This window comes from Schistocerca gregaria, chromosome 6 (assembly GCF_023897955.1).
Source record: "Schistocerca gregaria isolate iqSchGreg1 chromosome 6, iqSchGreg1.2, whole genome shotgun sequence".
Lineage (NCBI taxonomy): Eukaryota > Metazoa > Arthropoda > Insecta > Orthoptera > Acrididae > Schistocerca > Schistocerca gregaria.
In genome coordinates this window covers 58430451-58457452 of record NC_064925.1, presented here as the reverse complement: position 1 = coordinate 58457452, position 27002 = coordinate 58430451, and the positions used below count along the sequence as shown (strand labels likewise).

At 41.4% G+C, this 27002-nt stretch overlaps 1 long non-coding RNA gene across 1 annotated transcript in view; it reads left to right on the top strand.

The window, feature by feature from the left end:
- Window positions 1-26564, top strand: part of LOC126277926 (uncharacterized) — a 72300-nt gene extending 45736 nt beyond the window's left edge. The window contains exon 3 of the long non-coding RNA XR_007550622.1: window positions 25893-26564. This is a non-coding gene — a long non-coding RNA (uncharacterized LOC126277926). The remainder of the gene's footprint in view (window positions 1-25892) is intronic.
- Window positions 26565-27002: the final 438 nt, after the last annotated feature.

Genomic DNA, 27002 nt, shown 5'->3' with positions numbered 1-27002 from the left:
GGTGTTCAATCACATCTTCTAAATAAACAGGTTCACAAATTTTGTACGCCCTACCTACCAAAGTTTTTATTACTTCTTTTCTGCCTAGGGTGGTGGTTTTGAATCTTTATGCAGATAACAATCAGTATGTGAGGTGTTTCTATATGCCTTATGGCTCAATGTTATGTCCCATCGTTTAATCACAGACACATTCAGAAAATTCAGTTGCCAGTTTCTCTCCATCTCCATAGTAAATTGGATTTTCGGATTAATGCTGTTTAGATGTGTCAGAAAGGCATCCAACTCCTCTGCTCTGTGTGTCCATACTGTGAAAGTGTCATCATCATAGTAGTATCATCTGGCTGGTCTCTTATTGGCAGTCTTCAATGCCTGTTTTTCAAAAGTATCCAGAAACAAGTTAGCCACAGCAGGACTGCCCATAGCCACCCCATCAATCGGATCAAAAAAGTCAATATTGTATTGAAAGTAGGTTGTGGTGAGGCAGTGCCTGGACAATGCCACAATACCAGTAGGAAAAATATCCACTATGCATATTTAACGGAATCATGGTAAATAATGACACAATATCAAAACTAATGTGTACATCATCGAGGCGCACACTCATATCCTTTAACTTGTCAATGAAATGAGCTGAATTTTTAATATGACTGTCAGTCCTACCAACATAAGGTTGCAGCAATGAGGCAAGGTGTCCAGCTAACTCGTGGGTGGGACCACCTACAGCACTGACAATTGGCCTCAAAGGAATCTTAGGTTTATGCACTCTAGGTAGTCCATAGAGTCTAGGTGGGTACGCTTCTGGTTTACTAAGCAGCTTCTTATAATCGGAGGTGAATGAAAATGCTTTTACCAGTTGATTGGTCATTTTAAAAATCTTCATAGTCAGATCCTTCTGAAGTGTTTTGTAATTGGAGGGAACCAAAGTATCCTTGATCTTTGAAGACAGTACCAACTGTGAAAGTCTACATTGTTTGCTCAATGGCCAATGAGTTCTTCAACAAAAGCTCATGGCATTTTAACCACTTGAAGTGGATGGAAGGCAGAGGACATTTTATTCCTTATAGAGAGTGTCTGATTATGGAAGAAATTGCTGTCATCATCTGTAAATCATGAGTGTTTATTGCAGTTCCATACCGTGTGAGAGTGTACATAGCAACATGACATTGGAAGGTATTTCGTTTATTCTTTTCAGGTAGAATAAGCCGACAACAGATAATCATGTGAGTGTGGTTGACCAGTTCACCTTCCTATCAACACTGTAGAGACAGTGTCATGGTGAAGCAGACACAGATCAGTATGTTTCCCCGGTGATTTCAGTGTCTTGCAGTGCCCACCCTATGATGGAGGATGACAATGATGACGACGATGACTTATGGTTGAGGTTTACTGCCGCTAACTGATATTTTGAGAAAAGACCACAAAGATAAGATAAGAGAAATTAGGGCTCCTACAGAGGCATATATGCAGTCATTTTCCCCCCGTTCTGTTTGGGAGTGGAACGGGGAGAGAAGATGCTTGTTGTGGTACGAGGTACCCTCCGCCATGCACCGATGGTGGATTGCGGAGTATATATGAAGGATTGCGGAGTATATATGTAGAAGTAGATGTAAGGTGCTACACAGCAGTGTCATCAGCGCCCTGTCACTGCTGCCCTTTATCAAAAGAAATGGCAGGTAGTACCCACTAGCAGAAAGGTCTTCCAGTTTGGAATGTGTTGTTACAAAAGGTTTGAGTATTTACAAATGATTGGCAGATGACAATGTGACATTACTGTTGTTTTAAAATTTATAAATTTTGTTATGAAAACAACACCAGCTCAGAAATTGGCTGAATAGTTTCTTTAGAACTAGAAGTTAAAGAAGAAGCCAAGTAAAAAACTGAAGATTTCATGCAAAGCTTTTCACTGGAAGATACTTTTACAATTTTCCTGAGGAACTAGCTGAGTTGCTGACATCAGTTGTTAGTACAGCTTGTGATAAATATCCTCCAGCAAAGAACTTTTACAATAGATTTGTAGAATTTTGTGTAATCTTACTTGCATCAGCAATTACTTTTGTGAGGATCCACCAAAATACGTTGTTTGTAAAAACATTGATGCTGTGTGCAACAAAATGGAACAGGATCAACATATCTCTTATTGCGAGATAGTGGCATCGTTACTCCATGTTGAAGACTGCAGTATTTTCAGTTATACATCTTTAGCTACTAAGAATCAACAGTGTCTAGTAATGGCAATTCAGATATGGCAAAATGCCTATAGAGTGCAGATAGGTTGGATGAACTGGAAAAGGTAGTCTTGCTTACTGTGCTACAGGAAAATAAATCAGAAGACTAAAGAATGGTGTGTGAGTCAGTAATGAGATTTGCAGTACTGCAAGAAGCAGAGAAATGGGCACCAGCTAAGGCACATTGCACAGCAACGGATGTAGTTGAAATTAGAATTTTAAGAATAATTTGTGGCCCCACCAGAGCTGGTAGTATCAGAGATGAGAGAATAAGAGGCAGCTGATAGAGATGACAAAGAAGGTTCAAGAAGGAAGGGTGTAATGGTATGGACACATCATGATAAAAGATGACACCTATGTTGGCAAGATGTTGGTAGATATGTTTGTTGTTGAGAGGCAGACCAAGAAGATGGATAGATGGACTGTGCACATGAGCTATTTTAGGGAGAAATAGCTAAGGGAAAGCAAAGTATAGGACCAAGGAAAACAGAGAAGACTCACCAACAACCTCATACGAGTGGGAAAAGCCAAAGGAAAATAAGATGATGATTTAGGTGTGATCTGATCAGATAGATTCTGTATAGTTTGATTGCAGCTCAAAAGCAGGTTAGTTTCAGTTGGTAAGAGGAAATGCTCCAGAATTCGACCAAGAAAATACAAAATACATGTACAATATTGTAACAGGGGACATGACTTGGCTATCTTTGCACAAACCAGAAACTGTGGAGCAATCAGCTGTCTGGTTGTGCCAACATGAAGCAAAACCAATAAAGATGGTTCATTCTTGAAGCCTTTCGGAGAAAGTAAGAGCTCATTCATTGCTTAGGCTGGACATGTCATGACCATTGCTTTACACTTTAGAGGATTGGAGAACAGTTAATGCTGGATAGCATACCACAATTTGTTTGCCTCAAGTAATTGATGAAAGCGGGATAAACAACTGTATATGTTGCATCATGATTCATCATAACTGCTCTCACGGTTACAGAACATGTAAAACAGCTAATTATTTCAGTATTGACCATCGAATTAATGCCCCATTGCCTGGTTCACCTGACTTAACATCTTAAGACTCCTTTTTGTCAAACAAAAAATCCATGGTCGTCAGCGAATTTCATCTCTCAAGAAGGTGCTGAATCCTTCCAAAAATAGGTTTTTGAATTACCAACATCAGAGTGGAAACAGGTGTTCTCAGAATGGATTACAGAGCATGTCAGTGTGTAAATTTTAAAGGTGAATATTTATATTGTTAACCACCTGCTGTGTTACACTCTGGCCTGACATGATCATCTACCAGCTACAAAGAAAGTACAATTCTCTCTTGTGCACTGAGGTGTTTGCAACTTGGGATAAACCAGGAGTGAAACATCAGCAAGACTCCCTATTTAAGCCTGTCTCAGATGGAATAAGGTTGGCCATGAGTTTTCTGGGTGTCACACCAGACTGGTGGCTAGCAGGGGGTAGAGAGGGCTGCTCGCTGTCTGAAGGTCTCACAGTGTAATATTTGATGCAGCAGGTGGAAAACTCAGCAGACAGCACGAATGGCAGCATTCACAAGCTGGCTGTCCTCCGGTCTTTTTTAAACAATTTTGAAGAAACTGTTTCACAAATAAATTGATTGCCACACATCAGTTTCATGACAAACTTCCTCAATTGTCACAGTTTTTGTGATATTATTAAATTAACTCATCACACAAAATTGGAATAGTCTGCAATGAAAAATAGCAGCACAGTTAGTTTACATTTGCTGCATACTATATCAGTCATTGATGAGTATGAAATGTAGCTAACGGATTCAATTTTTGGAAGAGTGCTGTATCTGTCTACAGTATCAAGAAAATGGATTGCATATAGTGCACTAACTTTTGATCATGTGCACAAATTGAGTATGAAAAGGTTCTAGCTATAGAAATGAGGTTTTGGCAAATGGTAGCATGCAAAAGTGAGAGCATTTTTCTATGTGTTTAATGTGCAAAACGTCCTTAGCCACCACAAAATACAGGTAACTATAGATTTCCTCAATGGACTAATGCAATTTTCTGGGGCATTGATGATATCGGAACTGCCATAGGTTTACAAGAACATAAGTGAAGAAATTACTCATTCATTTTTATACCAAGAATGAGTTTTGCCATAAAGTGTTGGCTTGTCTTGCTCTCAGTTGCTAGTTTAACGATACACTGTTTCACTATTCTGTTGTGATTGCAACAGCTTTAGGACATTAATAAGGTGAATTTTTGCAAACTGCTGTATTTTGGCAAAAGGGAAGTGTAAGTGTTACTTATCACTGTGATAATTTTCTGAAGAGAAACAAAATAGACTAAGAAGCCTGATGAAAATAGAATCACCGCTCCTGTTGGAATTTCAGTGGAATCATTTAATCCAGCCTATTTATCTCCCTACACCCATACAGCTTGAATTCATTGACTTTTTCACTCCAGGTACCTTTTTTTAAGAAATAATCTACTTCCCTCTCGAAGTGCAGCTGCAGCTGACTCATAAAAAGAATGTTTTATCAGACAGAACTATTCTCATATTTGTAACCAAAATAGTAAGTCTAGTTGAGACAATACAACTCTTATCATAGCACTGAAGCTCTGATCATTCTGACTACTTGCAGATCCGGTCATGTAGTACAGTCATCAAAGTGAAAATAGGTTATCAGCATCTTTGATGAACAGAATGGTACATGAGGTGAAATGTCGAGTCCCTTGCTCTGTAAAGGGATGAGAACAAAAAGAGGGTACACTATTTGGTTTGAAATTTTTTTCATATTTCTCAGACCATTGGGATGTGGAAAGGGCAAGCATCCAGGGCATGATGGTCGATCGATTATTCATATTATTGTGAAACACATTCCTGTTGTTTTCCAAACATTTTAGAACACATTCTAAGTTTCTTTCTAAATGTATCATAAGTTGTTTTTTGAACGGTGCGTAGTGTACGTGATGCCTCTGTTGAGGGAATCCTAGTCACATCTAGAAATAAACTGTCCTGCAGACAAAAGGGGACAGAGCTATATGAGCTGAGCAGAGTAAGGTGAATGGATGAATGCCAATCGCTGCCTGATTATGTGGTTGATTGGGTTTGTGAATGATGGTTCAAATGGCTCTGAGCACTATGGGACTTAACTTCTGAGGTCATCAGTCCCTTAGAACTAAGAACTACTTAAACCTAACTAACCTAAGGACATCACGCACATCCGTGCCGAAGACAGGATTCGAACCTGCGACCGTAGCGGTCGCGTGGTTCCAGACTGTAGCGCCTAGAGCCGCTCAGCCACCCCGGCCGACTTTGTGAATGATCAGCATTGTTAAAATTTCTAGCTAAATCCATAGATTCAGACTACCAGAGTGGAAATAAATGACTAACAGGAATAACAGGTAAGAAAGATTAAGTATTATCTTCTCGGTTTTTTGAAGAAAAAGAAATTTTGACAGATAATTTTTGGCCAGGTCGCTACACTAGTAAGGGCCAGTTTTACAGTCCCCTGTTAGCAGCCGATGCTAAGTTCTACTTTGGAAGTAGCGCATGGAAAATCGTTGCACGAACATGTAACAACGTCTAACCGGAGAGTAATTACAGAATATCCAAATTGGTGTTTCTGGCAGGCTCGGTGAAGTTAACCGGCGAAGAAGTTTTGACAGTGGCAGGAATAGTTACAGAATTCTGAAGACAAGATTGTATGTTAGAACGAGGAAGGAGAAGAAATGAGGACATCACACAAATTATGAAAGAAAATGATGATTCCAAATTTATATAGCAGTTTCTACTACTACTTTTTGATCTCATGGTTGAGAAACTGGAGCGTATGAATGAAATGTGAAACTATTTTCTAGCATAAAGCTTTTTGCTTGTAGTAGGCCTAATAGTCATTTGATATAGATACCCAGTGAACTATATTCTGCCGTGTTATAAAAATGACCACATGTGCCAAAACATTCTCGTTTATTTGGTGTGTGTTACAATTTCTGCAATATTAGAAAGGCCTATTTTGTCTTATCTAGCAGACAGTGACAAAATAGACATAACCAGCTGAGAAACCACACCAGTCTTGGATACTATTTGTATTAACACCTTTTTCAGTATTAAACGACATTACGATTTTTTATGTAGCAAAAAGTTTGCGAATAGACTTTCGCAGAAAGGAAAGCATGCCATGTAAAGCTGTAGCAAGATTAGAGAGAGAAAAAATTGCTAGGAGCTAAGGACTGAAGAAATGTGTACTGTCTTGATTGTCTTTACTGGTTTTATGTATCCTAAATCTAATTTTATATCACACAAAACAGCAAGTTATTAGCTAATAGGCAATAAAGAGTGCAAATTTTTGAAGAATTATGAGGTGTGATTGGAAAGTTTTAAGACTTGGCTTGTAATTTACAATAGTGGTACTTACATGATATTGTGATGCATCTCCTTCAAAGTAGTCCCCTTCTCACTGAACATTAAGACTTCAACGGTTTTTGCACTTCTGGAAACATTTCTGGAAATTTTTTTCCTGAAGTGTGTTAAGGACGCTCTCTGTATTTGCCTGGATGTCTTCAATCGAGTCAAATCACTTCCCTTTCAGCGAAAACTTCAGTTTAGGAAACAGGTAGAAGTCCTCGGGGATCCAAATCATGGGAATATGGAAGTTGTGGAAGCACAGGAATTTTGAATTTGGTCAAAAATTAAACGACAGAGAAGGCATGATGAGCCAGAGCATTGTCACTGTGTAGCACCCAGCTCCTGTCTTTCCACAGTGCAGGTCTTTTCTTTTGCAGCTTTTTGCGCAAATGCTAAAGGACACATTTGTAGCATTTCTGCTTAATTGTCTGTCCTCCAGGTGTCGATTCATGATGCACAGTACTGGTAGAATCGAAAAAAAAAATCATAAACATTGTCTTCACCTTCGACTGACTTTGCTGTGCTCTATTTGAGTCATGGTGAACCTGGAGTCTTCCACTAAAGACTGCACTTTGGTTTCAGGATCATATCCATATACCCACGATTTGTTACCTGTAGTAATTACCATCTTCAACAAATCTGGGTCATTTTTATTCCGAGCAATCAGTTCTTGGCACACTTCAAGTTTGGTATTGTCTCTGGTCCCTTACAACACTTTTGGAATGAATTTTGCAGACAATCGCCTCATGTTCATATCTTCACTTAAAATTGACTGAAATGCATAGAAACTTAAGTTCATCAGCCATTTCCCTAATTGTAGGTCTACGATCTTTGAGCGCACTAAGTCGCAAACTTTTGCAACATTTTCATTTGCTATTGAGGTGGAAGGACAGCCAGACCGTTGTTCATCTTCAAATGATTCACGACCATTTTTAAATCTGTTGAACCAGACAAAAACATTTGACTGGCTCATACAATTATTTCCAAAAGCTGTTGTAATAGTTCTTAAGTCTCCGAAGCTGTTTTCCTGTTTTAAAACAAAATTTCACACAAACTTGTTGCTCCGTTTTTAAGTCAATTTTCACGCAAACAGAATCAGGCAACAAGCCCTAACAGACCCGCACTCAACCAGTTGCCACAACAAGCTGAATAAAGGAAACACAGTTTCCTGTCAGATGGCATTCAAGAACAAGGCAATGACTCATTCCCTACCCCTCATTTTTGTTCCTTAAAGAGGGGCAGGATGTCAGACCATCTGACTGGGAACAGGAGAGGCACCACAGGACATTTTAATTTCCACTGTCTTGAATATAGTTTGATGGCATCAATTTCAAAATGTACAAGTTTCAATTCTACAGAGTGAAATACAGTGATGTGCATTAGAAGAATGCTTTGTAAAGAGGCGTGGCACTGCACTGTAGCATACTTAAGACCAAATAATCATATGTTTCCTCAAACACATATGTTTTATGTATCAGACTCTTTTCAGAAAGATGTGCACTACAAAATAAACATATTTTTGAAAATTCGATTTTTTAAAAGTTTTGACGCCCTATCTCAAGCACTCAAGGGGGCCCGCCACTATCTAATATTACCCCAGTTTGGAAATATCGTAGATCCGTCGCTGATGCGCAGAGCAGTCTGAGTTATAGTGGGAAAGTGGGTAGTCTCCACGTGACCCATGTTTACATTTAGTGATTTTGCTGTTTCCTCTTCATTTACTGCTCTCACGTGAAGTGAAAACAAAATGGATTTCTGTGGCCAGGAGCTATCAACTGAATTAAAGTACATTCACTTAATTATGGTGGGCTAAAATATGTTATTGGTTTCAGATTTTATTTTATTTCCACCTTCCTGACAGTCAAGCATTAATGGCCTTGCAGAACAATGGAGGTCTGCTAAAGAAATTTGGCTTTTAATAATCTTTTCTGCTGAGGCAGTCAATGTGTCTGAAACGAAGTGTTTAATGCCACACTATTAGCTAGTTTCAAATGTTTGCTGTGTTTCAGGTGCACTTTTTCATCTTCTAGCATGTATGGCATTATGCCATAATAAAGAACCACTCTGAAAAGCTTAATATCAGGTTGAGGCCTGCTTCATTGGGAATCTGGACATAGGAATGTGCACTTTTTAGTATTGTTCATGAAATTCCGATGCTCTTGGAGTATCCTGTGATGGCTTGTTTCTTTTATGACATAATGTAAGCTCTTTTAATGTTTTACACGTACGAACATCTGGGCTTCCAACATCATCACAGCTGCACAAGCGTGGTGGCGGCTGTTATCTGGCACTCCCTGGCAACTGCTGAAACAAACCTATTTCTAACAGGTTGTGGGAAAATATTGCGAACGGTGGTTTGAAAAGTGTTACTTTTAAAGTACTAAATGTCATTTTACGTGAGTTGAACCATTGAGCTATGTGCGAATGTACAATGAATTTCTTAAATCACAGAGCGTTTGACTCTTGTTTAAAAATCAACTGTTTGATGACGAGCCATTTAGAAGATTTTTGAGCCCAGAAGATCAGACATTTATGCTGCTGTTAAAAAATTTTACTCGCACATTTACGTGATATATCATAAAATGTAACAAGCGCAAAAAATATCAACATTATATGTCAAAGCTTATTTTCTCTTTTAGCTTATTAAACTTAGAGACCAATATTATATGTGAAAGCTTTTCTTTTCTTGTAGCAACACTATGTATATTCATTGAAACCATTAACTTTTCCTGTTTGTGTCTGTGCGCTACTTAACAGTGATGTTGCTATTGGCTAACTACATCTCTGCTCTGAATATCCGCTGTCATTGGCTGGTGATATCACGTGACATGAGGTATGACTGGCTTACAAAAGCACATCAGAAGCTCAATTTCAATGCTTCGGAAAATAACGTGATGTTTGGTGGAATTCAAATTTGTACTTTGGTAATACAAAAACATGCTGCGTACATGTTGCTGTACATCAAAGATCTTTCCGAAAGTGCTTTTTTCTGTGATTTTCGTTTTGTAAAGTGCTGTGAAATTCTATGCTCTGAGTGAAAATATACTGTTATTTAACACGCAAAAATTGTGTTTTTAACCAGGGAATCCGGGAATTCTTTTTACTTGTCTGCATATACACGCTGGTTTACAAAGATTCACCTCACAATGAAATTACAACAGAATCTTGAAGCAGTGACTTTGTAAACTAGCAACTGAGGGCAAGACAGTTCAATACTGTATGACAATAACACGTTTTTCACATAAATATGTTTCTGCAAAATACAGCAATTCCCATTTCACATATTATATTATGCCGTTGAAGAAAATCTGTTGTTACTCATACACTACAGTAGATCACGATGTTTCACATATTAGCAATACGACAAAATATTCTCCTCTTTGCATGCTATCATCTGGCAAAATATATTTTCAATATCTCAAATAGTTTATGCAATATGTGGAAAGTTATGAATATTTCATTCTCATGGCATTATTTGCACATGCAATAGAACATGAGTTAGTTACAGACAACACATGTTTTTCAAGATTGTAGGCAGATACAGATCTCAAAGTTTTGTATGCAGCAATGTATGACATAATAAACTCATAATGACACCTATTTTTTACGGCATAGTATTCGAATTTCTTGCAGTATATTACTTAATGTTGAATTATGAGAATAACTATAAACATTAACAACCCTCCCACCTGCAGGTCCAGGGGTAAGAATAGGCCCAAGGTATTCCTGCCTGTTGTAAGAGGCGACTAAAAGGAGTTCCACACGTTTCAGCATTTTTGTGATTGTCCCCTGTAGGGTTTGATCTCCATTCTTTAAAATTTCCTCATAGATCGAACCAATTGGGGAAGGATGCCTTACATGGGGAATCGTGTCCATCAAGCATTGAGATCTTTAGCCCACATTCTCGTTGTTGCATTTCAGTCCCTCTCATTCTCCATCTCTTTGGACACCTTCCTGTGTGTATTTTCCACCATGCACTATGCAGTGTCGCTTTCTGTGTCGACAATGACCATGGACTTCTTTGCATCTGATATCCAGCACGGTAGCCAGTCTGCTGTGGTGCGGCCACCATGTACCCTGTTGATTGTTCTCCCCCTGACCACTCAGGGATTGCTCTGCTGATGCCTGTGCCGTTAACTCCCCATGTATGCCAAGGGGTAGATGCCCATCCCCATGGGGCATTGGGACTCCCAGCAATGGCCATCCTGCCGGTAGCCTTTGCTGCGGCTGGGTGGCACCTATAGGGAGGGCCCCTGGTTGGAGTGGGTGGCATCAGGGCGGATGATGCGCGATGAAGTGACCATGCCATCATTTGCTGGTGATCAAACACCAGCAGTCTCTAAGTGTTCTAAGTCTTAGTATAATGCAAGGAAGTATGACTCTAAATCATTCCCCTCTCTGGCCACACCATGGGAGGAACATCAGGCTAAGGTTGGCAGTGAACCTTATTTACCCTGGTATCTCCTGGGGACTCCTTGTTTCAATGAAGCCACAGTTTTTTGTAGAGCATTTAGAGGACAGGTTTGGGGAGGTAGAGGTATTGTCAAAAATGAGATCTGGGTCAGTCTTGATCAAAACAGCATCCTCTGCCCAGTCACAGGCGTTACTCGTTTGTGGCAAGCTGGGGGATGTTTCTCTAACCACCACGCCCCATAAGAGCTTAAATATGGTCCAGGGTAGCATATTTCACAGGGACCTCCTTTTGCAGTCCGATGATCAGGTGCACACCAGTTTAGAATGGCAAGGTGTTTTGTTTAGGGTGTCCACCGGGATCTGAGGGATAATCAGATTGTCACCTGTGCCTTCATCTTGGCCTTTGAGGGTGATATGTTACCCGAGAAGTTCAAGGTAATGGTCTACCACTGTGATGTAAAACCCTATATGCCTCCCCCAATGTGGTGCTTTATATGTCTTCGCGCTGTACTTCCAATGCCGTATGTCAAGATTGCGGACTCCCATCACATCCCAATACTCCATGTGCCCCGCCTCCTATCTGTGTCAGCTGTGGAGAGCACCTTTCGCCCTGCTCGCCAGAGTGCAGGATTCTCCAGAAAGAAAGGAAAATCATGGAGTACAAGACCGTGAACTGACTGACCTACACTGAGACCAAGGCGAAATTTCAACGGCTACATCCTGTACGCATGACATTGTCTTATGCCGCGGCAACATTTCTAGCCCTATCAGCTCCACCAACCCCAGTCACCTCTCAGAACCAGAAGACAGCACCTCCCCCCTTGGTTGTTGTGCTACTCCCTGTTGCTCCTGCACCACCTACTTCAGGAGCAACATCCCACAACCATCGGGGACGTCCATCCCCACTTCTAAGCTGGAGAAGCGTACAACTTCTTCAGCTGCTCTCGCTAGGAATGGGTCTCTTGGGTCACTCCCTTCCCAGGTTTCTGCTAGTGGGAAAGATGACAGCTGTCAGTGGCTGAAGAGCCCAAAAGCAGCTGGTGGCAGGGCTTCACGGTCATCCTCAGTCCCGGAGACTGAATCAGTGAAGTCCTCCCAGCCAGGGAAACCCACAGAACAGCGAGAGAAATCCAAAAAGAAGGTCCCCAAGACCAAGGGAATTGTGATGGCACTGAGACCACCGCCACCTCCAAGCGCTGCGTCTGTGGATGAGTTGGAGATTCTGGCGTCCACTGAGGACCTGGATCTCGCCGGACCCTCAGACAAAAGGGATATAGACTGCTAAGGCAAAAAGTCGTTGGCAGCAGGTGGCCCTGAGGTGTAAACTGCCTCATTGAATGTTCCATTGTTCTGTGCCTTCCAGTCTCACGATGTCATCCTCCAGTGGAATTGCGGCAGTTTTTTCCACCACCTGGCTGAGCTACAGCAACTGTTAAGCTTTACACCTGTTTGCATTGCCCTCCAGGAAACCTGGTTCCCGGGGATGCAAACCCCTGCCCTCCATGGCTATAAGGGATACTACAGGAACCATAACAACTGTAATAGAGTGTCAGGTGGAGTTTGTGTTTATGTCCTAAGCTCAGTCTGTGGTGAAACTGCACACTTTCAAATCCCTCCTCAAGCTTTTATTGTCAGAATAAGGATGAAGCAGGAAATAACTGTCCGCAATGTATATCTTCCTCCAGATGGTGCAGTACCCCTGAATGTATTAACTACACTGACTGATCAGCTCCCTAAACCTTTCCTACTTTTGGGAGATTTTAACGCCTTGAGGGGTGGCACCGTGCTTACTGGCTGAGGCAGGGATGTCGAAACTTTACTGTCTCAGTTCCACCTCTGCCTCTTAAATACGGGGGCCGCCTCACATTTCATTATGGCTCGAGTCAGTTAATTGGCCATTACTTTATCAATTTGCAGCCCAGACTTCTCCCATCTATCCACTGGAGAGCACATGATGAACTGTGTGGTAGTGACCACTTTCCCATCTTCCTGTCACTGCCCTGGTGTCAATCCTATGGACGCCTGCCCAGATGGGCTTTAAACAAGTCTGACTGGGAAACTTTCACCTCTGCTGCCACCATTGATCTCTCCCACAAGGTAATATCGATGTGATGGTTGAGCAAGTGACTACAACAATCGTTTCTGTGGCAGAAAACACTATCCCTCACTCTTCAGGGTTCCCCCGGCAAAAGGCGGTCCCTTGGTGGTCGCAGGATTCACTGAATCAATTAAGGAGTGTCGGCAAGCTGTACAGTGGCATACGTAGCACCCTTACCTAGAGCACCTTATAGCCTTTAAACGGCTCCATGCTCGTGTTTGCCAACTTATCAAACAATGGAAGCAGGAGTGTTGGGAGAGATATGTCTTGACCATTAGGTGCCATACATCAGCTTCCAAGTTTGGGCAAATATCAAATGTGTTTTCAGGTACCAGACCCCACCAAGTGTTCCCGGTATTAATATATCTACCGACGCAAACGCGATTGCCGAGCACTATGCTCAAGCCTCTGTGTCAGAGAATTAAACCCCCACCCGTCTTTCGCATTCTCAAACGGTGGCTGAAGGGAAAGTCCTCTCGTTCACTACATGCCACAGTGAATCCTATAACGCCTCATTTACAGAGTGGGAGCTCCTCAGTGCCCTTGCACATTGCCCCGACACAGCTCCTCAACCAGATCGGATCTACAGTCAGATGATTAAACATGTCTCATCTGACTACAAGTGACATCTCCTTGTCATCTGCAACTGGATCTGGTGTGATGGTTGTCTTTCCATCGCAATGGCGGGAGAGTACCATCATTCCGGTGCTGATACCCGGTAAAAACCCACTTGATGTGGATAGCTATCGGCCCATCAGCCTCAACAATGTTCTTTGTAAGCTGCTGGAATGTACGATGTGTCGATGGTTTGGTTGGGTCCTGGAGTCACGTGGCCTACTGGCTCCATATCAGGGTGGCTTCTGCCAGGGTTGCTCTACCACTGGTAATCTTGTCCCCCTAGAGTCTGCAATCTGAACAGCCTTTTCCAGATGTCAACACCTGATTGCCATCTTTTTTGATTTATGAAAAGCATACAACATGACCTGGCGACATCATATCCTTGCCACATTATACGAGTGGGGCCTCAGAGGCCCACTCCCGATTTTTATCCAGAATTTCCCATCGCTTTGTACTTTCCGGTTTTCAAGTTGGTGCCTTTCATAGTTCTCCCCATATCCAGGAGAATGGTGTCCCACAGGGCTCTGTATTGAGTGTCTCTCTATTTTTAGTGGCCATTAATGGCCTAGCAGCAGCTGTAGGGCTGTCGTCTCACCTTCTCTGTATGCAGACGACTTCTGCATTTCATACTGCTCCACCAGTACCGGTGTTACTTGTTCAATCCCGTTTTGACTATGAGAGTCTAGTTTATGCTTTGGTGGCACCCTCAGTATTGCGTTTACTCTACCCAGTGCACCACTGCGGCATTCGCCTAGTGATGGGAGCTTTTAGGACGAGTCCAGTTACCAGTGTTCTGGCGGAGACCACAGTCCCTCCATTGCTGGTTATGCATGCACAATTGCTCTCCAGTTACACTGCACATGTTTGTAGTTCTGCTGCACATCAGAATTACTGTCTCCTTTTTCCCACCCATGGGTTCATTTCCCGCATCGGCGGCCCAGGTCAGGGCTTCCAATTGCAGTTCATGTGCAATCCATTCCGTCCGAACTGGAGTCCTTGCCTTTATTCCATCTCTTCCTGGAAAACCTGTATGGTGTACACCTAGGCCGCAGCTTCACCTGGACCTTTCACATGGGCCTAAGCACTCAGTTAACCCTGCGACTCTAACTGTCACTTCATCTCAATTCTCGACATGTACTGGGGCCATGAAATTGTTTACACCAATGACTTGATAGCTGATGGTCACATTGGCTTTGCCTATGTTCATGGAGGACATATAGAACAGCACTCCTTCCCAGATGGCTGCAGTGTTATCACTGCAGAGCTGGCAGCCATATATTGTGCTCTTGGGCACATCCGTTCATGCCCAGGCGGGTCATTTCTCCTGTGTTCTGACTCCTTGAGCAGCCTACAAGCTATCGACCAGTGCTACCCTCGTCATCCTTTGGTGGTGACCATCCAGGAGTCCATTTATGCCCTGGAATGGTCCAGTCGTTCAGTGGTGTTTATCTGGACCCCAGGTCACGTCGGAATCCCAGGCAACAGGCTGGCCAAACAGGCTACGCAGAAACCACTTATGGAGATCAGCTTCTCTGAAACTGACCTGCGTTCAGTATTATGCCACAAGGTTTTTCGGCTTTGGGAGGCAGAATGACATAATCTCAGCACGCACAACAAGCTGTGTGCCATTAAGGAAACTACGAATGTGTGGAAGACCTCTGTGCACGCCTCTCGCAGGGACTCTGTGGTTCTCTGTCAGCTCTGCATTGGCCATACGTGGCTGACGCATGGTTACCTCCTCCATTGCGAGGATCTACCTCGTTGTCACTGTGGCTCACGAATGATGCTCGTCCATCTCTTCCTGGACTGGCCACTTTTCTCCCAGCACACAAGCTACGGTGTTGCCCACAATGCCTTAACAGCAGCTTTAGTTTTATGTTTTATTCGTGAGGGTGGGTTTCATCATTTGCTCTAAGTTTTAGCACATGTTCTTTCTCCCTGTGTGTCCTCCACCATAGTGCTGTCAGGGCAGGGCTTTTAATGTGTTGTAGAGTGGCTGGCTTTTCCTTTTTATCCTCGTGGTCAGCCAGCCATGGTAACCTGCTTTCTTGTTTTAACATCTTCTACCTGTTTCTTGCATCTTTGTGGTTTTCTTGTCCCCTTTTGTCAATTTAAGTGTTTGTTGCCCTCCAGTCATTGCTGTGGTTTTTCCTTTAATTCTGTTTTGTGTTATCTCATTGTCTTATTCTCACACTTGTGCCATTGTTTCCTTCAGAACAAGGGACTGATGACCTCGTAGTTTGGTCCCCCCCCCCCCCCTCCCTCTTTTAAACTAACCAGCCAACCATTAATAAAACAATAGTTAGTTCATCATGAAGCTGATGAATGAGGCTACATGATATGAAAGAATCAATGTTTTTTAACCAAATTGTGAATTTAAAACTGTTTGCAAATGGTTGATAGCAGCTGGAGGGCAAGTGATATTCTGTTTTGTCTCACAGGTTAACAAGCATCCACTATGAGACCCATCTTCCAGACAATGGTGTCAAATGTAGACAGAACTTGGAATTAGTCAGCGAAGCTTATAAGGTTAATAGTACTGTGGTTATCACAGCAAATGTGCTAAACTCCCTACAGTGATACTCTTCAAAATAATAGACTCAATTATGAAAGCCAGATTACTGAATTACTTGAATAAATATGACCTTTGAAGTAGAGGATCAGCATAAATAGAATTCACAAAAGTGATACCTGATACTCTTGGAAAAGATGTGCACAGGCATGTTTTTAAATATTTCTAGGCTTTGGATAATCCTGAACATGAGTTTTTCAGGGTAGCATATTAGGGGCAACACTGTTCCTTATATACAGCAACGACTTTCTCAGTGGTGTTAGTCATGGGGTAAAAATTCTTTTTGCTGATGACAGCCACAGAGAAAACGAGATAATTCCTTGCAGGAAATTCAAATGGAAAGAAACCCTCAAGGAAGTTTACAATTTTTCAGTATGCAATTAAGTGACATTTAAGGTTTAGAAAACAAATGCCTTGAATTTCAGTTTAAAGAGGAAAAATGACACTTATGTTGAATGTAGATGGCACCTCTATAAATTGTGTGAATGAATATTGATTCTCAGTTGGAATGGTGAGGAAACACAAAGATACTTGCAAACAGAATTTTGTCTGAATTTTATGCCCTTAAAGTCTTGTCATCAATGTGTTAGAGCCAGTTCCTTTTCGTTATATACTATTCCTATGTACTCTCGGTTTTTAGCTATGGAGTTCTTTTCTGGGAGACAAAAGCATGCTATGTGGACACAGTTTTAAGCTACTGAATAGGGGCATAAGAATAACAACCAAAAATAGCAGTCAAGCTCACAGTAAAGACCTGTTTAAAACGCTGGTGATTTTATGTACACCATGTGTGTACATTTACCAGTCAGTTAAAAAAGATTGATAATTCATAATTACTGCACAAACAGCTGTGCTCATGATTATGGAACATGAGCTAGACTGAGCTTACATTTGCCAGGAAAGATAAACGAAAACTCGAAACAGTAGTTTCTGTAAAGGAATAAAACTGTACAATGAATTTCCAGGAAGTTTAAAGAAATTACTAAAACAAACAAAATGGAATTTAAAATTACCTTTTAAACAATATTTTCTGTATGCTTAATGATTACTTTGATAACACACAATAGGGTTTTTGTAAAAAAAATGTAATAATTATTAATAATAACAAGAATAAAACATTATTTCAAGTAACACTTTCACGCTATGTTTTACTTCATGTTTCTTTTTCTGGAAAAATTTAGTTCCAAAGCTATCTGGTGTGTAATACTAACACCTTACCACCTTTGTGAGCTCAACAACTTACTCATTATGGGTGGATGCAGACTCAGTTTATTAGGTTAGCAAATGGGATGTTGTGGTACACAAAAATGGAAACCAGGCATCGATACTATGGTCATTATATCAGCCGGTAGTTTGCTTAATGTTATGTTGTAAAATAATATGTGTAGTGTGTGCAGTGAGAAATGAATGAACAGTGTAGCACTATCCTTTTATGTTATTGAATAATTTCTTTGTAAAACAGCATTGTACACTAGGGAAAAATCGCATGGGGTAGCATTGTTTTGAACAGACTGGCCTTGAATTTGAGAGGGTAGAGGGTCTGGCCATACTGATTTATGTTTCCCATGGTTTCCATAAATTACTTCAGACAAATGCTGTGATTGTTGCTACTATAAGGCTACAACTGACTACCTGATCCATTCTTGGCAAACAAGTCCTGTAAGCATGTAGATGCCTAAATGTATGTCGCGTTGCAGTTGATGATGCCTCCTTGTGATGTGTGCAAACTAGCAAGTAAGCTTACAGCAAATCTTACCCTAAGTAAGATGAGCTTTATTTTATCAGACAATGTCCGAAGCCACCCAGTCCTTTTTAATCGGCACATCTGGCCAGAACTGGTTCCCCTTGTTTCATGTAGCAGAGAAAGAGAAAAGGGAGTGTGATACAATTCTATTGAACTTGCAGCACTTTCCACAAATTTGAGATCACTTGGTCTATTAAGTCAATTGCTTTACACGAAAACTGCATTGTTCATTATAATGGAAATTCTATGTAATAAAAGTTGGATCTGATGTAACATAACACACATTCACCATTACATAAAGTTGTTTGAGGTTATCCAGCCTTTATCGATCTCTTTTCTTGTATTTAATTCATAGAGCACAGATGGAGGGGAGGGGGACACTTGGGCTGTTGTGGGGACAGTCTTGAAAATGGTATTGATGAGTATAGCTAGTAGACGCTTTGACAGCTACTGGTGTACAGGTTTTCAAAGTGGTGCTGTGTTGTTTTCACTTAGGGTGAAAGTAGCATCACTGAGGCAGTGGGATATTTCAGGGCATCATGCCATTTATTTATTTATTTATTTATTTATTCGTGTATTGAACAATAATAAACAAATACTATTCGACATTCTTGATTACTATTTATAAAATTAAGGTTACGTCAGACATACAGGGGAACCAAGGACATGCATCTCTTGATAACCAATAAAGTGAAATGGTCATATAACATCATTGACCAGTGACAACAAGATAGTATATCCACAGGAGTCATGAATTGTGATTGCATGTGATTAGCGGAGGCTCTACTTAATCACATTTAAAATTAACTAAAGTAGATCTTAGCAGGAACATTAGGTTTTAACATCTGATAAACAAGTACTATAGGTCATCGGAGACACAGCACATTCGCAGTAATCCCTTTGGGGAAGCCATGGGTAGCCAGATGGGAATCTGAAATACCACCCTCCCAAATGCTAGTCCAGTGTTACATCATGGTGTCACCTCACTCAGTGAAGTGAGAGAGACACTGTGTTGTACTGACCCCGTGTTGGACACATTTGCACACACTCATCACTATCATGTACACTAGTGGCTACCAACCAGTTTTGGACCACTGCCTCTCAAAGAGGTGTGACATGAGCTACTATCCCCGAGTTAAGCAAGTAACGAAACTTCTGATAAAAAATAACCAACATATCTCTTTTTTAACTGAAGAATGATGTATAATACTTGATTATTGTTCAAACAAATAATGGAAGTTCTTGATTTTTTCAATGAGACAATTGTTTCTGATAAGGAATAATCTTTTTATATTTGGTTTGGTACCAACCAATGGTCATCGATGTCGTGCTCAAAGTTCATTTGGTTTCCTGCTTTTATTTTCATTGCTGTTTGAAAGTCTACTTTGTAACCTGTAAGTTCTCGTGAACGGAATGGGTATTCTTGTGAGTTCTTCTGATTACCAGCAATCAGCCTTTCACCAAAATAATGCCAGTTTTGTTTCATCCAATCTGTTTTTAGTATGGTGTCTTTGTCAAGTCCAAGAACTTGTACTTAACTTTGAATTTCACTATCTGAAAATATTCCTTGGTGCACTGAAATTGGCCTTGGAATTTTCCAAATTGTGTAAATAGTTCCTACTAGATTTATTATTGACTGACATCTGGTAACTAAGACACTGGCAAATGAAACAGAATGAACAGTAAAAATGGTCCACAGCCCTCTTAATAAACTAAATACATTTTCAAAACAAAACTCTCAACTGTGAAAAAGAAAAGGGAGGCTGCTTGGTGACCAGTGGAGAGATCCAAAGGGAACATTCTGCAGTGAACAGTTAAACTTTGAATGCAGTAATGGAGTTATGTGGTACACACAGCCAGGTTGCAGCTTGGTAGATGCCCAAAGGAAGTTCTTTCCTGGATTCCAAGAAATACAAAAATACTGAGACCAGGACAAAGCAGTTGGTGGGTATATGACATTAAAAAACATGCAGCAGTGACACTGATGATTAGTCTACGAAAACTGTGATATTAGACATTATTTGCAGAGAATAATTTAGAATTTTGACTAAGCTAATAATTAAATCCTTTTTGTCTTTATCCTGCCAGAAAATTTCATTTTATCCCCTAGGGGATAACTACTACCTGAGTGTGGCATCCACTGGTGTACAATTACATGCTTGTCACCTGCTCCACCCCTCTTCCTCCACTCATTTCTAAGTTTACTGTGGCTTTAACAGCCAAGGTGAGACTGAAGTACCATCAGAAAAGTGGCTTTACATACCTGCATACCCAAGGAGAGAAAACTTAGTTGCTTACAATTCGTGTTCACATGTCTGGGAGGTAGTGTCACTGAATAAAACAAAAAGCATGCTCCAGTTATGCACCAATTTCCTGAGATTAACATGAGTGGGTGGTCTGCTCTTAAGTTTTCGTCATATTGTGCACCATTGGTGAGTATGCTTGTGTATGTGGTTTGGTCACATTTATCAAATTTTGTTGTAATGTCTGATTAAAGCAAAAATCTTGTCATGTAAATATCAAGCCTGAAGCCATGTGTTCACAGAGAAAATGTATCTTATTTGTGAACCATTTGACATGTTCCATATCATAGTAAGTTGTTGCAAATATAATCTCGCAAATATAATGGAATAGTCAAAAGCCTGAACTACACAAAATAACATGAGCTACTAGCTGAAGACTAAGGAAAGCATGTAACTTTATTCATTTTTAATGTCACATGAGGAAGACCTCAATGAGTAGTTTTAATCTAATGAGTCACAGTTGAGGCCCCCTCTGTACGTAACAGGGTGTGAATACAGTTTCATCCGACTATATCTTCAACATGAATGAAAATAGAAACTTGGGTTGGATTTTAACTTACATATAAGACTACAAAGTCTTTATTTTCAAAAGACCTATCTGATTTACAAGGGTATATCTTTTACATGAATGAACAGACACCCTAGGGGTACTTTTTACAACTAAATTTTTGTTTATTTCATATTTCATGCACTGTAGGACCAAACTGAAGAGCAAGGCTACATAGTCATGGAATGTGTCAGTACATGAAATTATAACAGCAGAGAAGGAACAGCAAGAAAACCCACCCACTTGTCACATTATTATGCAAGTGTTTATTGAACAAACATTAGAGCTCATGACTGGGGCAATGTGTACAAGACATGAGGTAAGCAAGTTGGCTAAAATTCACTTATGAGAAGATGGGGAGAGATGCAATAGGCTTTCATCTGAAAATCACATGTAGCATAACTGTGTGTACCCATGTACATATTGTGTCAGATGATAGTTCAAATATTCATTCGTCTGCCTGCTGTGACAACATTACAAGTTCTTTGATTGGTCTGAGGGATTGCTCATCAGAACTACAACATATGAAATATTAATTCTCTTTACTACATGAATGATAAAAAGATTTCCCTACCTTTATACAGTCCATTTTCACTGAAGCGCTCAATAATTTACAACTGTCGTTGACTACTAAAGAATCGCTTGATGCGTTAATTAACAAACTGCTCTCTTGAAGTACAGTGTTCATCATTTACAAAAGCTCATTTCCATCTGAGACTTGAATAACTCTTTAGCCATTCTTGGTGATGTTGCTGCTTTAGCTGAGTTCATGAACTGAAGCAGAGCACTTCCATGCTATACTATATATTGACATTTGTGTGGGGCTGCTGTTGTACTGAGAGAGGGCGCGGGTTTTCTTTGGCCTCTTCCATCTGTCGTTGCAGATTGCCGCACGGCATTACTAATGTCTGAGGTATCAATGTGCATTGCTGACTGTGGTTGGACACTGTGGTCTTTGGCCAATACCACAGTACACATAGGGTAAACGCTGTTCAAGGAAAGCACCACTGTTGTAGCAACGAGGAAAGAAAATGTGTTTGATTTCCTAATGCATTTTTCATTTGTATTCTTTCCTCCATCAAAACTATTAAGAGTATGAGATTAGTAACATAATAAATAAGGAACAATAGCATGGTAGGCAGGTAAATTTCTCAAACAACTTGAATTAGTAAAGAATTGAAATTTTAATCATAGTTGCCTAATGACGGCTCTTTCACATACCAGTTAAAAGTACGACATGGATGGTGCATGTTATGTAAACATTCGAAGCAAATATATTCACAACGCCAAGAACAGCTAATGAATGCAATCTATGCCCAACTACATCATTCCTTCTGAAGATTTGATGGAAAACACTTGGTTTACATCTAAAAATTTTGGGAACTGCTTTTAACATATACTATGCATACAATAACATCGCCTGATAATGCAGCTCAAAGCTGATAATGAATCATGCTATGAATTGTTGTTGCTTCCGAATGGTTGTATAATACTCGCTGGGTTTCCAGAAACACCTCTTAAGTTCTGAAACCTCCAAATAAAAGTCTGTATCGTACCTTGCTGTAAATGAGCGTTGTGCCATCGGTTGTCCTCGGCCCCTTGTGACGAATTAACAGCAATATTACATGGAACTGTTTTCATACAATACATAAAATTTTGATTCATTACTCATCCAAGCCATATGAGTAATTTATTTGCCTGCCTTTTTATTCTTCCATGTTGAGTGCCTTACTAACCATCCTGTTCCTATCAGTGTGCATATGGGAAAAAATACTGATAAAAGTAAATGGCTAAATGCATCGAACACAAGCCCTTTGCTCGCCAGCCAGATGCAATGGTGATGTGACATTCGTACATAAAATTCTTTTAGTTATCATGTGGGTGGTTATATGTCTGCAATAACTGGCTTCTCAAGTTCTTGTGTAATTTCTGATATGCTAGGAGCAGTGCATCTGGTACCAATTATCATACGACATTCCAAGTTTGTCATCTCGTGCCTGCTGCCAGGTCCACCACAGACAGTTCACATACAGTGGCTAAACTCGTACCAACAGCACATCTTTAAATATGAGAACTTGGTGCATCTCATTTGGCCCCACAGTTCAGTTCTTGTACCATACAGATCAAATAATGTATATAAATAAAATAGAAAGAAACTTCCACATGGGAAAAATATATTAAAAACAAAGATTCCAAGACTTACCAAGCGGGAAAGCGCTGGTAGATAGGCACAATAAATAAAACGCACAAACACACACACAGAATTTCGAGCTTTCGCAACCGGCGGCTGCTTCGTCAGGAAAGAGGGAAGGAAAAGGAAAGATGAAAGGATGTGGGTTTTAAGGGAGAGGGTAAGGAGTCATTCCAATCCCGGGGGTGGAAAGTCTTACCTTAGGGGAAAAAAAGGATAGGTATATACTCACACACGCGCGCGCGCGCGCGCGCGCGCGCACACACACACACACACACACACACACACACACACACACACACACACATATCCATCCATACATACACAGACACAAGCAGACATATTTAAAAAGTGTGGAGGCAAAGATGATGTTGAATGACAGGTGAGGTATGAGTGGCGGCAACTTGAAATTAGCGGAGATTGAGGCCTGGTGGATAACGAGAAGAGAGGATATATTGAAGGGCAAGTTCCCATCTCCGGAGTTCGGATAGGTTGGTGTTGGTGGGAAGTGTCCAGATAACTCGGATGGTGTAACACTGTGCCAAGATGTGCTGGCCGTGCACCAAGGCATGTTTAGCCACAGGGTGATCCTCATTACGAACAAACACTGTCTGCCTGTGTCCATTCATGCGAATGAACAGTTTGTTGCTAGTCATTCCCACATAGAAAGCGTCACAGTGCAGGCAGGTCAGTTGGTAAATCACGTGGGTGCTTTCACATGTGGCTCTGCCTTTGATCATGTACACCTTCTGGGTTACAGGACTGGAGTAGGTGGTGGTGGGAGGGTGCATAGGACAGGTTTTACACCGGGACTGATTGCAAAGGCTAGGAGCCAGAGCGTAGGGAAGGTGGTTTGGGGATTTCATAGGGATGAACTAAGAGGTTACGAAGGTTAGGTGGATGGCGGAAAGATACTCTTGGTGGAGTGGGGAGGAATTCATGAAGGATGGATCTCATTTCAGGGCAGGATTTTAGGAAGCCGTATCCCTGCTGGAGAGCCACATTCAGAGTCTGATCCAGTCCCGGGAAGTATCCTCTCAATAGATACCTAAAACCTCTTTCCTCATTACCTTAGCCAGCTTCATCCTGACCCACAACTTCTTCACTTTTGAAGGCCAGGCATACCAACAATTAAAGGGAACAGCCACGGGTACCAGGATGGCCCTCTCGTACGCCAACCTATTTATGGGTCGCTTAGAAGAAGCCTTCTTGGTTACCCAGGTCTACCAACCCAAAGTTTGGTACAGATTTATTGATGACATCTTCATGATCTGTACTCACAGTGAAGAACAACTACAGAATTTCCTCTCCAACCTCAACTCCTCTGGTTCCATCAGATTCACCTGGTCCTACTCCAAATCCCATGCCACTTTCCTTGATGTTGACCTCCATCTGTCCAATGGCCAGCTTCACACGTCCATCCACATCAAACCCACCAACAAGCAACAGTACCTCCATTATGACAGCTGCCACCCATTCCACATCAAACGGTCCCTTCCCTACAGCCTAGGTCTTTGTGGCAAACGAATCTGCTCCAGTCCGGAATCCCTGAACCATTACACCATCAACCTGAAAACAGCTTTCGCATCCCGCAACTACCCTCCCGACCTGGTACAGAAGCAAATAACCAGAGCCACTTCATCATCCCCTCAAACCCAGAACCTCCCACAGAAGAACCACAAAAGTGCCCCACTTGTGACAGGATACTTTCCGTGACTGGATCAGACTCTGAATGTGGCTCTCCAGCAGGGATACGACTTCCTCAAATCCTGCCCTGAAATGAGATCCATCCTTCATGAAATCCTCCCCACTCCACCAAAAGTGTCTTTCCGCCGTTCACCTAACCTTCATAATCTCTTAGTTCATCCCTATGAAATCCCCAAACCACCTTCCCTACCCTCTGGCTGCTACCCTTGTAACCGCCCCCAGTGTAAAACCTGTCCCATGCACCCTCCCACCACCACCTACTCCAGTCCTGTAACCCGGAAGGTGTACACGATCAAAGGCAGAGCCATGTGTGAAAGCACCCATGTGATTTACCAACTGACCTGCCTACACTGTGACGCTTTCTATGTGGGAATGACCAGGAACAAACTGTCCATTCGCATGAATGGACACAGGCAGACAGTATTTGTTGGTAATGAGGATCACCCTGTGGCTAAACATGCATTGGTGCACGGCCAGCACATCTTGGCACAGTGCTACACCGTCTGAGTTATCTGGACACTTCCCACCAACACCAACCTATCCGAACTGCGGAGATGGGAACGTGCCCTTCAATACATCCTCTCTTCTCGTTATCCACCAGGCCTCAATCTCCGCTAATTTCAAGTTGCCGCCACTCATACCTCACCTGTCATTCAACATCATCTTGCCTCCACACTTTTTAAATATGTCTGCTTGTGTCTGTGTATGTATGGATGGATATATGTGTGTGTGTGTGTGTGTGTGTGTGTGTGTGTGTGTGTGTGTGTGTGTGTGTGTGTGTGTGTGTGTGCGCGCGCGCGAGTATATACCTATCCTTTTTTCCCCCTAAGGTAAGTCTTTCCGCTCCCGGGATTGGAATGACTCCTTACCCTCTCCCTTAAAACCCACATCCTTTCATCTTTCCTTTTCCTTCCCTCTTTCCTGACGAAGCAGTCGCCGGTTGCGAAAGCTCGAAATTCTGTGTGTGTGTTTGTGCGTTTTATTTATTGTGCCTATCTACCGGCACTTTCCCGCTTGGTAAGTCTCGGAATCTTTGTTTTTAATATATATATATACATGCAGACCAGTCACAAGTCTCTCCTGTCTAGATTCCAGATGCAGATTGAGTCCAGCCCCAGCAATGTGTCGAGTTGGCAGCCGGTGCGGGAAGCAGAGCAGCGCCAGCGTAGACAGTGCCACAACCTGGTGCTGTCGCTCTGTGGTGCTGAGTTGGCCATGGAGAAGTGGCTGAGGAGAAGTGCCTGGTCAACCACAGTCTGCTCCTTTACGACCTATATAATTTATAGACTTTTGCATTTTTTCGTGGTTTCATCTTCTGGCCCGGACTTTCATGTGTCGCCGACAGCTGGCAGTGTCGCCCCTCAAGTGCATCCCCACTTATAATTTCAGTTTATTGTTTTTCTCTGGGCTGGATGCATCGACTTCGGCTTGACCAATGAGGTAATCAAAATTCATCAGTATTCAACTCGAGAACAATGGAAGATTTGTAACTGGGTGGAAATGACTGTGACTGACTGACTGGCTTCTCTGGTGGGGACCGTGCATTCCGCTCTTTCAGTGATGCCAAGTCTGGTGCTTTCTGTACTCATCTAGTCTTCATGAGGCAGTGTAGTTCTGTGCAATGAATGAAGACTGTGTAATAGTGACCCCGACATCGTGCAACTGGGAACAAAAGATAAGCAGCACATAACTGGTAACACTGGAAAATAAACAGAGTTTCTTGCAATGTTCTTGTCATGAAATCATTATAGAATTATTTCTCTAATCATTAGATTTTTCATGCATAAGTTAAATGAAAAAGTGATGTTAAATATTCAGTGGGTGCCAATAATGAACTATAGCTCCAATTCCTTTGGAGGCCAAAAAGGAATGTGAAGATTCTATTTAAAAAATATTTCTCATCTGTAATTTGTCAACAGGCAGTATTTTTAAGAAAAAGCTATTTTGTATTTTTAGGCAGAGTCTGCCTTCACGTATGAATGCGGACTTGACTTGATAACACATTAGCTGTTAGCAATGTTATAAAAAAGTTTAAAGACGAAGCACTATGTATCCCAAAACCTATAAAACATATGAACAATAAGGTTACATTGTATGTTGTGACTGAAATATTTACCATATTTAATTCTGAGAAGAGGATCCTTTCAATAATGACTCTAATGTTGTGGTTAACATTTGACATCTCATAAATTTAATGG